The sequence below is a fragment of the Humulus lupulus genome, chromosome 5, assembly GCF_963169125.1.
Source record: "Humulus lupulus chromosome 5, drHumLupu1.1, whole genome shotgun sequence".
Lineage (NCBI taxonomy): Eukaryota > Viridiplantae > Streptophyta > Magnoliopsida > Rosales > Cannabaceae > Humulus > Humulus lupulus.
In genome coordinates, this window is record NC_084797.1 from 221,553,356 (window position 1) to 221,566,803 (window position 13,448).

Here is a 13,448-nt window from a genome sequence, read left to right on the forward strand (position 1 = left end):
TACACAGTGTAACGATCCTTGATTACGAGGACGTTACACACTGGGCCCACCATGCCTATTCCCCTGCGCATTCTGATTGTTTTTACAACACTATGAAATCAAGCTCCAATAAGTTATCACAAATTTAACAAATAAATTTACTATTCATCGTTACTCCACTAATCAGAATTGCACTATTGAATTCATAGAATTCTCTACAAGCAATATAGCTACGTTATGTAACACCCTGAATTTGGTAATAGGCTTAGTGCTTCGATTAGCGTGCCTAGAGGGCTTAAATGAATATATATGTGGATTTAATTGTATATAAGTGTGATTATGTGAAATGTATGAGTTATATTAGGATATAACGAGTTATGTATGCTTATGTTCATTAAATGTAATTGTGGGGCCCGTTTTTGTGAAAAAGGGTATGTTTGTAATTTTGACCTATTAAGGGTATAAATTGTAATTATCTGTTATATGATTGGAACCACATTATTTTGTGGATATATTTGCTATGAAAGGCTTAGGTTGATCCTTTAGAGCAATTTGGCAAAAAAGTCACAATGAGGATTTATACCCGGCTCGGGGTGAGCCAATGGGTATTTTAGTAATTTTGCATGGTCGGGAATTAGTGGACATCATTGGAAGAAATATTCATATTTGGAGGGTTAATAATTTGGTTGGGAATTAGGAGTGTAATTTGAGGTTTAGCGCCATTTAGGCTAAATGACCATATCGCTCTTAAAGGGATTTGGTGGAAATTTGGAAGAAAGGGGGTAATATGGTCATTTTGACCCAAGGGATAGACCAAGGCAACAACATCAGCTTAGCACCCACGTTTGGGCACCCTTCATTCCTCTTAGCTATCTCAAAAACTTTTGTTAAGGTCTCAAACTCAAGATAGGCAAAATTGAGGGATTTTGGTGAAAAACAAGGGGATTCAAGGACCTAAGGGAGGGATTGAGCTTCCAAGACCATCTCTTACTTGCTGGGAGATTCAAAATCAAGGAGGTAAATAATTGTAGCTCTATTTTTTCATTTGAACTTTGATATTTTTGGTTGAAATGACGTTAAGGCAAGTGTTGATGGAATTGAGGTTTCTATGGGATTGTAGTATATGATTTGTTGGAAGAAATGAGTTGGGAGGCTTGGAATTCGATTTTGATTTGCACTTTCAGGCTTGAATTTTCAGATTTAGGTAAGTTTCTAAACTTTTGGCTCAATTTGTCCAATCTTTGGTGCTTTGTTGTTTTGATGAATTTGAGTCGGTTTTTATAGTATATTAACTTTGGTACTGGGTTGTATGGGGTGTTTTGTGGTTGTAAACTGGCTGGAAAATATGTTTGGGGTCGAATTTCTAGGTTTGATGTGCAGAGAAGTCGTAAGTGTGAATTGGGGAAGAAATTCAACTTTATGGGCTCGCTTTTAGGTTTCTGGTGATCTAGCGCGACCGCGCTAGGTTAGGGCATGTTTGTGCTAGTGTCTTAGGAAGTGGAGATTTTGATTTTTAATTTTTGATTTCTGGGTTTCGGAGCTAGGGGCGTGACCGCGCTAGGCAAGGGTGCGACCATGCTAGTACCCCAAAAAGCCTAAGCTTTCTGCCAGCGCGACCGCACCATGGGCAGGCGCGACCGCGCCAGGTGCCCCAAAACACATTTTATATGATTTTAGCATTAGGGCTCGGGGAGTGTGAGAATTCATTCGATGGACCACTTGGGGGCTCAAGATTTGAAGTCAATCCCTAATAAGAGTATGTTCATGTTGTGACTAGATTATCGCAATGCTCGGGATCAGGATCGCACTTAAGGTCGTATAGTTTATCGCACGGAACTCGAGGTAAGAAAATTGCACCTTGGTTGTGATCGGGGCATGGACCCCTATAAATGGATTCAACTATGATTGTAATTATAATTACTCGATTAGGCATGCTTGTATATGTTGTATCTGATTGCGTGGTTATGCAATATGTATATATATGGTTATATCTATGTCAAAAGTCTGGCTTAAGGGAGTCGGGGCCGACAATAAGCGTGCAGAACGCAGCCCAACCTAATTCAGCCGGGGTCTACCATAAGACCAGAGGATTCAGCCTAAGAGCGCCGGAGCTGATCGTCACTGAAATAAATGGGAGTGCCAATTGCACTTAACTAATTGTATCACTTATTGAGATTGGAATGTGTATTTGCATGTGCAGATTATAACTACAAAGCTTGTTGCTTATATCCCGTTATTCATTACATTGTTGATTCTGGTTTACTACTTATATGTTGTTGCTCATTGTATTTGTTGAATTAAGTTTTCTTGCTGAGCCTTGGCTCACAGGTGTTATATATGGTGCAAGTAAGGGAAAGGGAAAGATGGACCAGTCGTGAGCTTTAGGGACGGTGTGTACATCATCTGCTGCTCGACTGCCATGACCGAGGGATTGATAGAGGCTAGAGCCAAATTTTATTTTTCCACATAGGCTGGCTTCAGTTGTAATTGCCTTGTAAACACCTTTTTTGGATCCCATGTACAAACTCACAGTATTTTATGAAAAACAACTAATCCTATGGTCAAAATATTTTAACCATAATCCATTAATTATTGGTAGTAACACATTCATATCCAAACAACTTGATTAGCAAGTCCAACACTATTTAAAATACAAAGTGTAATGGTCTTGGCTATCCAGGACTTTACACGTTATTATTTATCTATTGTTACAACCATAATTATCACTCAATCCTCTATAGATGGTCTATAAAGAGATGGGACTAAAATACCGTTTTACCCCTCATTGTATTTTATCCTTAAAACATTTAGTTTCTTGTAAATGATATTTCAGTAAACTAATATTAATTACTAAATTGAGATCTCTATCATTTAGCACCTCGAACCAAACTAAAAGAAAACCATCATTTTACTTCTTCATCAGAAGTTATAGATGTTCATATCTATGATTAACACTCCCACTCAAATATACTACCGAGTTCCCAAGATGTAAGTATGGGCAAGTCCGTAGGGTAAGCTAGTATCGAACAAGTCAAAGAACTTAAATATTACAATCAGTTAGAATATTAACCACTCAGAATTGAGATTGAATTGACCTATGGTCAACTAGATGACTAGAATATATAACAACGGTACGTTTACTTATCTTATCTATTGTCAATATTAGTCCAGTCCGATGTAACAAATACATCCGATCTTATCTACTTTACTAATGTTCTAGAAAGAGCATAACACTACATTGTGTAAGTAGGTAATATTGTAGATTGGCTAGTCAGTGTAAATCTTGTGCACTGACTAATCTTAGGACTAACTTATTTTTGAACATATAATCATATATATATTCCACTGTGATTACGTCAATAGAAATATGATTGCCTATATGCTCAGGATTTAATAGAAGTTTATATTAAACAAATAATCATGAAAATAAAACATGTGAACAAAATGATTGACCAATTAAAAAATAATTTATATTCTTTTATTGATAATAAAATGAGATTACAAAGAAATTGAGTATTAATTAGGGCATAAAACCCCAACAAACTCACACTTGCACTAATTGAAACTAATGTCTTAATTCTAATAATCCCATTTCATTGATATGCTAATCAAATGTAGCTTCTTGTAGTGTCTTTGTAAACGGATCCGCAAGATTGTCTTCTAATGCAATCTTCACAACCTTCACATCTCCTCTGGCCACATATTCTTGAATTATGTGATACTTCCTTTCTATATGCTTACTCCTCTTGTGTCTTCGAGGTTCTTTTGAGTTGGCTATCGCTCCTGTGTTGTCACAAAACAACACAAGCGATTTATCCATATCTAGAATAACACCAAGATCTGAATAGATCTTCTTTAGCCATACTATTTCCTTAGCTGCTTCAGACGTAGCTATGTACTCAGCCTCCATTCCGGAATCTGAGATAGTAGACTGCTTTACTCTTCTCCATATCATAGCTCCACCCCCAAGAGTAAACACTATTCCAAAAGTAGACTTCTTGTCATCGACATCAGTCTGAAAATCTTAATTGGTGTAGCCTACAGGGTTTAGAACACCACCCTTGTAGACTAACATATAATCCCTAGTCCGCCTTAAATACTTCAAAATATGCTTAACCGTTGTCCAATGTTCTGGTCCTGGGTTTGACTGAAACCTGCTCACTACTCCCACTGCATATCATATATCTGGTCTACTACACAACATAGCATACATCAGACTTCAAACTGCAGATGCATAAGGAACTTTTCTCATTGTATCTTCCTCTTCAAGAGTTTGGGGAGACTGCTTCTTTGAAAGATGAATTACATGGTGGGACGGTAGACGTCCTTTCTTTGAATTTTTCATTGAGAAACGTTCAAGCACTTTATCAATGTAAGCTGCTTGAAATAGAGTTAAGAGTTTGTTCTTTCTATCCCTAATAATCTGGATATCTAGAACATAAATTGCTTCACCCAAATCCTTCATCTAGAATTGAGTGCTCAGCCAATTCTTCACATCTGAAAATTTCTTAACATTTTTTCCAATGAGTAAGATATCATCTACATAAAGAACCAGGAATACCACTATTTGATTTACCTTCAATTGGTAAACACAAAGCTCATCAATATTTTTTTTCAAAGCCATAGGTTTTTATTATTTCATCAAACCTAAGGTTTCAGGAACTAGAAGCTTGCTTAAGTCCATAAATGAACATATTCAACTTGCAAACTTTTCCCTCTTGTCCAACTACTTTAAATCCTTCTGGTTGATCCATATAAATTTCTTTATCAAGCTTCCCATTAGGAAAAGTTGTCTTGACGTCCATTTTCCAGATCTCATAGTCGAGAGTGGCTGCTATGGATAAGAGGATACGAATGGACTTGAGCATGGCTACCGGACTAAAATTTTCCTCATAGTCCATGCCTTCTCTTTGGGTATAACCCTTTTCCACTAATCGATCTTTATAAGTTTTGATCTTTCCATCAACTCCTCATTTCTTCTTCTTGTAGATCCACTTTCTCCCAATGGCCCTAAAGTCACTAGGTGCTTCCACATGATCCCAGACGGAATTTGAGTGCATGGAATCCATTTCTTATTTCATGGCTTCAAGCCATAGTTCCTTTTCAGGGCTAGCCATTCCCATTTTGAAAAATAATGGATCATTGTCACTAGTGTCACCAACAACCGTATTGGTTTCACCACCCAGACCATAGGAAACTGGGTTCCTAGAAACCCTCCCACTACAACGAGGCTCCATGACTGTTTGCTCAGGAATAGTGGTACTTTCTTCATTTAAATCGACTTGTGTCAGTTGGACATGAAGAGTAAGAATTTCATCATCAACTTCCGTTGATGATGATGGAACATTGGTTGGAGTCAATTCTTCATCTGTCTCCTCTAAAACTACTTTGTTGCGCGGTTTGAATTTTTGGACATAGTCATTTTCCAGAAAAGTAGCATTCGTAGAAGTAAACACTTATTTTTGAATGACTATAGAAAAGTCCACCCCGAGTGCCTTTAGGATATCCAACAAACATGCAAACTTTGGTTTGCGATTCTAGCCTTCCTTCTTTTTTCCTCTGGACGTGGGCGGGACACCCCAGATTCTATAATGGCATAAACTAAGTTCACGACCATTCCAGCGCTCTAAAGGTGTTTTGGGGATTGTTTTTTGAGGTATGACATTTAGTATGTCGTTTGCAGTTTCAATTGCATGTCCCCAAAATGAAGTTGGCAAAGTTGAGTAACTAAGCATGCATCTAACCATTTCCAATAAAGTTCTGTTCCAGCGTTCCGCTACACGATTTTATTGCGGGGTAATCGGGGTAGTAAGTTGTGATAAAATCCCAAGTTTAGTTAAATGATCTTGGAACTGCATATCCAAATATTCTCCACCTAATTTGTTATGAGCCATAGCTAGGAATTCCTTAAACTTTGAAAATGTTTCTGATTTCCTATGCATTAGGTAAAGACATGATTATCTAGAGTAATCGTCAATGAAAGTGACGAAATACTCAAAACCACCCCTGGCTCTGACATTCAAAGGTCCACAAACATCTTAATGAACAAGTCCAAGTGGTTCTTTGGCCTTATCACCTTTTGCAGAGAATGAACGCTTGGTCAGTTTACCTTCTAGACAAGGTTCACAGACAGGTTATTCACCTAACGTGAGTTCCCTCAAAGGCCCGTCCTTGTAAGTCTTTGAATTCTATCATAGCCAATGTGACCTAGTCGCAAGTGCCATAAATATGCCACGTTATCGTTATCGCCCTTTTGATTTTATTGTTCCTAGGTTTTTGTACTTTGAATATATCATTATTAAGTGCAAGGGGTTTGTTAGGTCGCATAATATAAAGCTCGTTTTCCAAACATGCAATACGCAATTGTGATCCGTTGAAAGAAATAGATATGTTAGAACTTGTGAAAGTCATAACAAATTGTTTTAATTGCAACATAGAAACTGAAATTAAATTTCTACTAAAATCCATAATAAAAAATAAAATTTTCAAAATTATATAATTATTTCCGAACTTCAAGCAAGCTCTTCCTCTAGCTTGGACCGCAACGAACGCTCCGTTCCCAACTCTAGGCTTTAAGTCGCCTTTGTCCACTTCTTCCCATGATTCAAGAACTTGTAAAGATTTACAAACATGATTAGTAGATCCAAAATCAATAATCCAAACAGATTTGTCATTCACTATAACGCATGTTTCTAAGATAAATGAACTATAATCATTACATTTGTTTTTCGCTGCTAGAAACTTGGGGCAATCCTGTTTCCAATGCCCATTCTTATTGCAATATAAACATTTAGCTTTACCTTTATTGTTCTTCTTTTTCTTCCCCTTAGGCATCTGTGCACTTGGTTGTCCACTCGTCTTTGCAGCCATTGCAGGTCTGGGGTTGGTGTTTTGTCCACATTTCTTCTTGTTTCCAGCTTTCGAAGATGAAGCTAGGTTAACTTCAGCCTTAGCTAGATCAGCAGCAACAACAATAGTATTCTTTTCTCCTCCCTTACTTGGTCCACCCATGATAGAATCAAAAGTATGAAGCTCGTTCATGAGCTACGTCAGACCATAGTTGAGTTTATTCATCACATAGTTGGTGGTGAACGCTAGGAAAGCTTGAGAGAGACTGTTGAGGATTAAGCCAACTTGAGTCTCCTCATATATTATTGCTCCGTGCAGTTCAACTTCCTGAAATTACTTGGTCATCTTGATCAAGCAATCACAAACGTGCTGAGATGGTGCCATTCGAGCATTGGCATATTTCTTGGTGGCCTCAATATGAGTCTGCACATACTTTGCCCGGAACATGTCTTTGATCTGATCAATGATTTCTTAGGTCATCTCGACATTCTCCATCTTTCTCTTGAGAGTGTCGACCATACTAGTCAACAAGTAGTACCATGCCTTGTTATTAGCCGCTTGCCAACACTCATATTTGTCTCTTACATATTTGGTAGCTCCTTCAACTGGAACTTCTGGGATTCTTTAGTCATGGTGAACTTGGAGTTGTCACCAATCAACACTATGTTGATGTTCTGCTTCCACTTAAGGAAGTTTTCTCCAGTGAGTTTCTCCATAGAAAGTTGAGAAATGATGGGAGTAGACACATCCATAATAATACTACATATTATTAATAAAATAGAAATTAATCACATTTGCTCAATAAAACTTCTATTCACTCAAATTTCAAGAAATAACACAACATATACCACAAAATATGTAAGATATGGAAAAAAAGTACAAAAATAATCATATCTTTATTTCTTTAAGTTTTTAACTAATCTATAATATTGTTGTCCCGGTTGGCGAGAGTCAAAAAAATATCATTGGTAAAATAAAGTTGTAAACTCATTTAATAATGGACACCATTACTAACAACCTACTATTCTATCAAAATAAGAAAACAAAATTTCTTATTTTATGAACTAGACCCATGGTTTCGATAATCATAGTTTTAGTCCTAGCAGTCAACGTAGGGGTGAGTCTATTAAAATTTGACCTATAATTATCTATCTTTCGAAGTCTAACCTTGTCATGATAACTAATGAACACCTTCCATAGGGGGACGAATCGAAGCTTCTCGAGGCCACATTAAGCTATCGACCTTGTTAAACTAACAGTGGAGACACTACTACAAAAATAGGCTTTAGCTTCGGTTTTTTCGCTTGTTATTCTTCGGATCTTGCGGAGATATTAACCGAAGTTAATTCGAGCGAAGTTAAAAGTATCTAAAAACCAAAGTTAAAGGTATTTTTTCCCAAATAAAATATATTTTATTTGTATTATTAATTTTGTTTTTTATAAAATATTTTAATAAATATTTTTTAATTCTAACTTACAATTATTTTAATATTAACAAATATATTTGAACATTCCAATAAAATTAAAATAAAATAAAATTCACAAACTATATAGACTTGATGTACACATATATACACATTCAAACAGAAATAAAAGCTAAGTACCACATAAAAATCTAAAGTGTTCATACAACTAAACATGTGAAGTTCACCTAAGTAATTATTTGAAATATTGAAATTTCTTGAGTATTAAATATTTTTCAAAAATTTTAGCAGAATCGCCCCTATAAATAGGACTACCTAAACTTGTTGACATTCAATTTACAACTAAATTTCTAACAGTTCACAGAGTAGATAAGCATAATCATGTCAAGTTTATCAGAAATTGGAGGAAACCTCATACCGAAAAGCAAAGCTTAGTCTCTAATTACAATAGAACTCATGTTAATCCATTTTCATCTTGAATGCTTGCCTTGAATTTTGACGGTATCCATAAGCCCCCTAGTTTAAAGTAACCTTATCTAGTCAAGAGGCATGATAATGTTACTTCAAACTAGGGACTTATGGTTATCACCACAGCACACAAATTCCCGATATCCTATTCAAAACCTACTGCCAAACCTAAAAAGTTTAAATTATAACTCTATGAATAAATACTACATATTTAAAAACATGTTGAATTAATAAATCCTAAAAAAATCGACAGAGTTCCTCTATTTCTATAACATATCCCAATTTCATAAGTACCTATTAATTCAACACAAACAAACACAAACAAATTTAATTAAATTAGAATTAATTTGTTGCTAATCAATATTTAGGGTTAAATATTATAATGAAATTATACAATTAAGTCCAACTCTAGCAAATGAGGGCTTGTATGGAGGAGGGTTAGGTCCAGTATGTCGTTCCCACTACTAGAGCCCCAAAACTTCCAGACAAGGTTCAAAAGACAGAAATTTAAAACTTCATTTTATTAATTGTTATTAATTGATTAGACCCACTATAGTCATGCAAAACAAATAGACATTCACAAGTGGAATCACCCACAAGAGAGAAATTTAAACTTTACATTTTCTATTGGGCCCAAATAAAACCTATCATTTTATGAATGTTTTATTTAGCAAAATCGATATATATTAAGCAAACATATGTGTCACTATATGAATCTAAGCTCAATGACAAAAATACTACATATAATGTAAACATAAATATTATAATTGGATAGGCCTAATCATGTTACTATATGAGCAAAACTATGAATTTATGCAAAAATACCACAATTTATTTGATTTGCAAAAATACAACAATTAATTTTCTAGAAGTTATCCAAAATTCGAATTAATTAAATTTTTGCAAAAACTAAATAAATAAGTCAATTTAAATGAAATTTATCAACAATTAAAAAAATTTAATTTAAATTTCATGTATCAACAATCAACTTATTTTAGGTTATTTTAAAAAATATTAATTTATTTAAAATAAGATTTATCAACAATTAACCTAAATTTAATTTAAATCCCATTTATTAACAATTAAAAAAACAATATTTTCTTACTTGGTTTGAAAAAGGTTATATTTTTAAAATTTAATCCATTTCATATTTTCAAACAAATATCATTAACTGTTTTTCAAAAAATATCTTGTGTTGTTACAACTATAGCAAATATTTTAAGCATTTATTACAAAAATATTAATAGTTATATCAAACCCAAAATATCTTAAATAGTTAAACAATTTTAAATATCCATAAAAATATCTAGTCAACAAAATTTCAAATAATTTAAATATTAAAATCTATAGAATAACCAAGTATTATTATTTTTAAATAAAAGATACCAAAAATAAAAAGTATTAAAAAAAATATCTTTAATATCTAATAACTTAATTCTAATATTTTAATATATTAAAAGATTTAAAATTAATTAGTTAACCTATTTTTAAATTTGAATTTGAAACTTTGTAGAAAATATTCAATTTTTAAATAACCAACAACAAAAATATTTTATCTTAAAAAATAATTTTAAATGATAAAAAATATGATATTTTTGGGTTTGTTATGAAAAATCAATTTCATATTTTATTATCTTTAATTTTATTAAAAAAAATATGGATGAACAGTACCCGTAACGTGTACTGTTCTCAACTGAGCGTACATGGGAGATGCGCGCGCGGGTGGGACTGGCTGTCGAGGGAGGCCAAGGGCAGGTGGGGGCTACGCCGAGGGTGTGCGTGAGCGATAGGGGAGATGCGCGCAGGTGCGCATTGCAGCCAAAAAAATTTAAAAATTATTTTTTTGTGTAATTTTTCAACCAAACACGTTTTCTAAATAATTTTTACAATGTTTCACACCAAATAAAACATTTATAAAATTTAATTGCATAGAAAACACAACAAAATAACCAAAATTTACAATTAATATCATAAAATTCAATATGCTTCATAAAAAACATGAAATCCATCCAATTACTGAACACGTCAAATAATTCAATTTTACCATGTTCATGCATGGAAATAATGATTAACTGGCTCTGAGGCCGGTTGTTGGGAATACTTATACATGATCTTATTTATTTTCATGTAAAACATATATTAAACAAATTAATATAAGAAAACCTAGAAAATGTTTCTATAATAGAATTTAAACAGAGATAATGATAAGAACACTTACATTACATGCGGTGGAATGAAGAAGTCTTTCCTTTAGTTTCTCTAACCCTTGTATCCTTTCTGTCGCAGGGTATCTCCAAGAAACTGAACCGATCTTCAAATTTCTTCACACCTTCCCACAGTATCCTTAGAATCATCTAGACTAGAGTGGGTGATTCTCAACACATGTGATAGATATAGAGAGAAGAAGACAAGATAATATAGAGACTTAGAAAATGACTTTTGTTGTAGAGAGAGTTTAAAACGCTAAACCATCAAAACTAGAACTTCTGATCATCTATTTTCAGTTCTCACTTAGCATTCATTTTAAAGTCTCAATTAGGTCACTTATTTAATTAAAAAATCAATAAAATAATAGGAAATTACAACCCTTAGGTCGAAATTCTCCTGGTCTATAGGCCTGTGAAATTTTCCATTTAATTATAAGCCCGTTGGACTTAAATTCAAGGCCCGTATTATTTTCTATTGATTAGTTAACTAAATAATTATTTAAATCTTTTATCAAATTAATTATTTATAATTTGAACCTTGATTTAAAATTATTTATTAATTTAGATACCAATTTATCTTAATTAATAAATTTGCCCTAAAATCTTTTTTCTTCGCTAAATTGCATAACTCTATGAAATTATCCAAAATTGACTTGGTCAACTTTGATAATTCTAATTGATAATTAAATCAATTAATTGAGACTATCTAGATGATTTTATCCAAGGTGTTGTGGGGACCATTGGCCTATGAAATCAAGCTCCAATAAGTTATCATAAATTTGACAAATAAATTTACTAACTTATTAATTCCTCGTGACTCCACTAAAAACTCAGAATTGCACTTTTGAATTCATAGAACGCTATACAAGCAATATAGATACGTTATTATTTATTCGTTGTTATAACTATAATTATCACTCAATCCTCTATAGACAGTCTACAATGAGATGGAACTAAAATATTGTTTTACCCCTCATTGTGTTTATCCTTAAAACACTTAATTCCTTGTAAATGATATTTATGAAAACTAATATTAATTAATGAATTGAGATCTCTATCATTTAGCACCTCGAATCAAACTAAAAGGAAACCATTGTTATACTTCTTAATCAGAAGCTATAGATGTTCATATCTATGATTAACACTCTCACTCAATTTGTAGAGTCCAAGAACTTTACTTAGCTAGTTAGATAGTAGTATAATAGTAATAGTAGTATTATTGTTGTGACTGGGGATTTATTGGTTCAGACCGGGATTTATTTGGACACTCATAGTAACACTTGTAGATTTTCTAAGTTTAACCTATAGTCTAGGAATATTAATTTTAACCTAAGGTTTGATTAATATGACTGATATTGAGGGTAATATTTATTATATTATAAGGTTTAGATAAGACCCAATAAGATAGTAGCACATGTCATGTGTATGTTTAATAATGATTAAGTATTTTGAGGATTAAATTTATTAAGGTTAAAATTTGAATATCCTAGGGTCAGTCAGCAGCTTTGAAAACGTTAGTGGGCTTAGTCAAGGCTGTTTACTCAATTGAAATTAAGCTAAAAATGTGTAATTTCGTGTTTAAATATTCAGCGTATGCCGATATATCGCAGCTATAGGGGGTGATATATCGCAGCACAGAGAAAAAAAAAAACGTCGCATGATTGCCTCAGGCATACTGGCCCAGGCGATATATCGCCTACAAGGGGCGATATATCGCCTCCTTCAGGGCATTTTGAAACATTTTGAAAATGTTCTCCATTCAAATCTTTAACCTCTTGATAAGTCCAGCATCTTTCTGAACGAGTCTTCAGCCTGTGCTGAACGATAATTCAAATGTTTTTCACTGAAAAAGCCATTATTTTTATTCAAGTTAAATGAAGATCTTTTCATTCCTAAACTCTATAAATAGAACCTAGTACCCAGCCATTTATTCATCTATTAAGCTAAGTTCAGAGGCTGCAAGTTGTTAGGTTAGTGTGAGAGTGTAAACACTTGGGTTGGGCATTATAAGCTTGATCATTATAAGCTTACCAAACACTTGGGAAGTAAGGTTTTATATCATTTCGGTTCAAGGTTTAGATTGGCTATAGAAGCATTCAAGGTATTCCACACTCTAGTTCATTTGGTATTATTTTCTTTATGTTCTTGTAGTCTTCTACTCAGTGTTCTAACCTTATTCCTTATTCTTGGTTAGGAAATCTAAGAACTTGCACATAAGTTTTTGGTATGTATATTCTTAATGGTATAAGTTCTTCCATTCTTTTCATCTCATTCTCTTTAGTATACTCACTCTCCCATTTATGGTTTTTAGGAGTGTTCCAAAGTCCCAAAATCTGTTCTCATATCCCGGTAATTTGGTAAGGAAAATAGGATAGGAATTATGTGTTATCTTATGATTTTATGTTATGTAATATGCTATGCTAAGTATGTTTGTAGACTTGGGCATATGACCTATACAACTAACAAGCCCCAAATAGATTATGGGCATATGACTTTCTTAGCTAGCAAGCCCCACTAATCT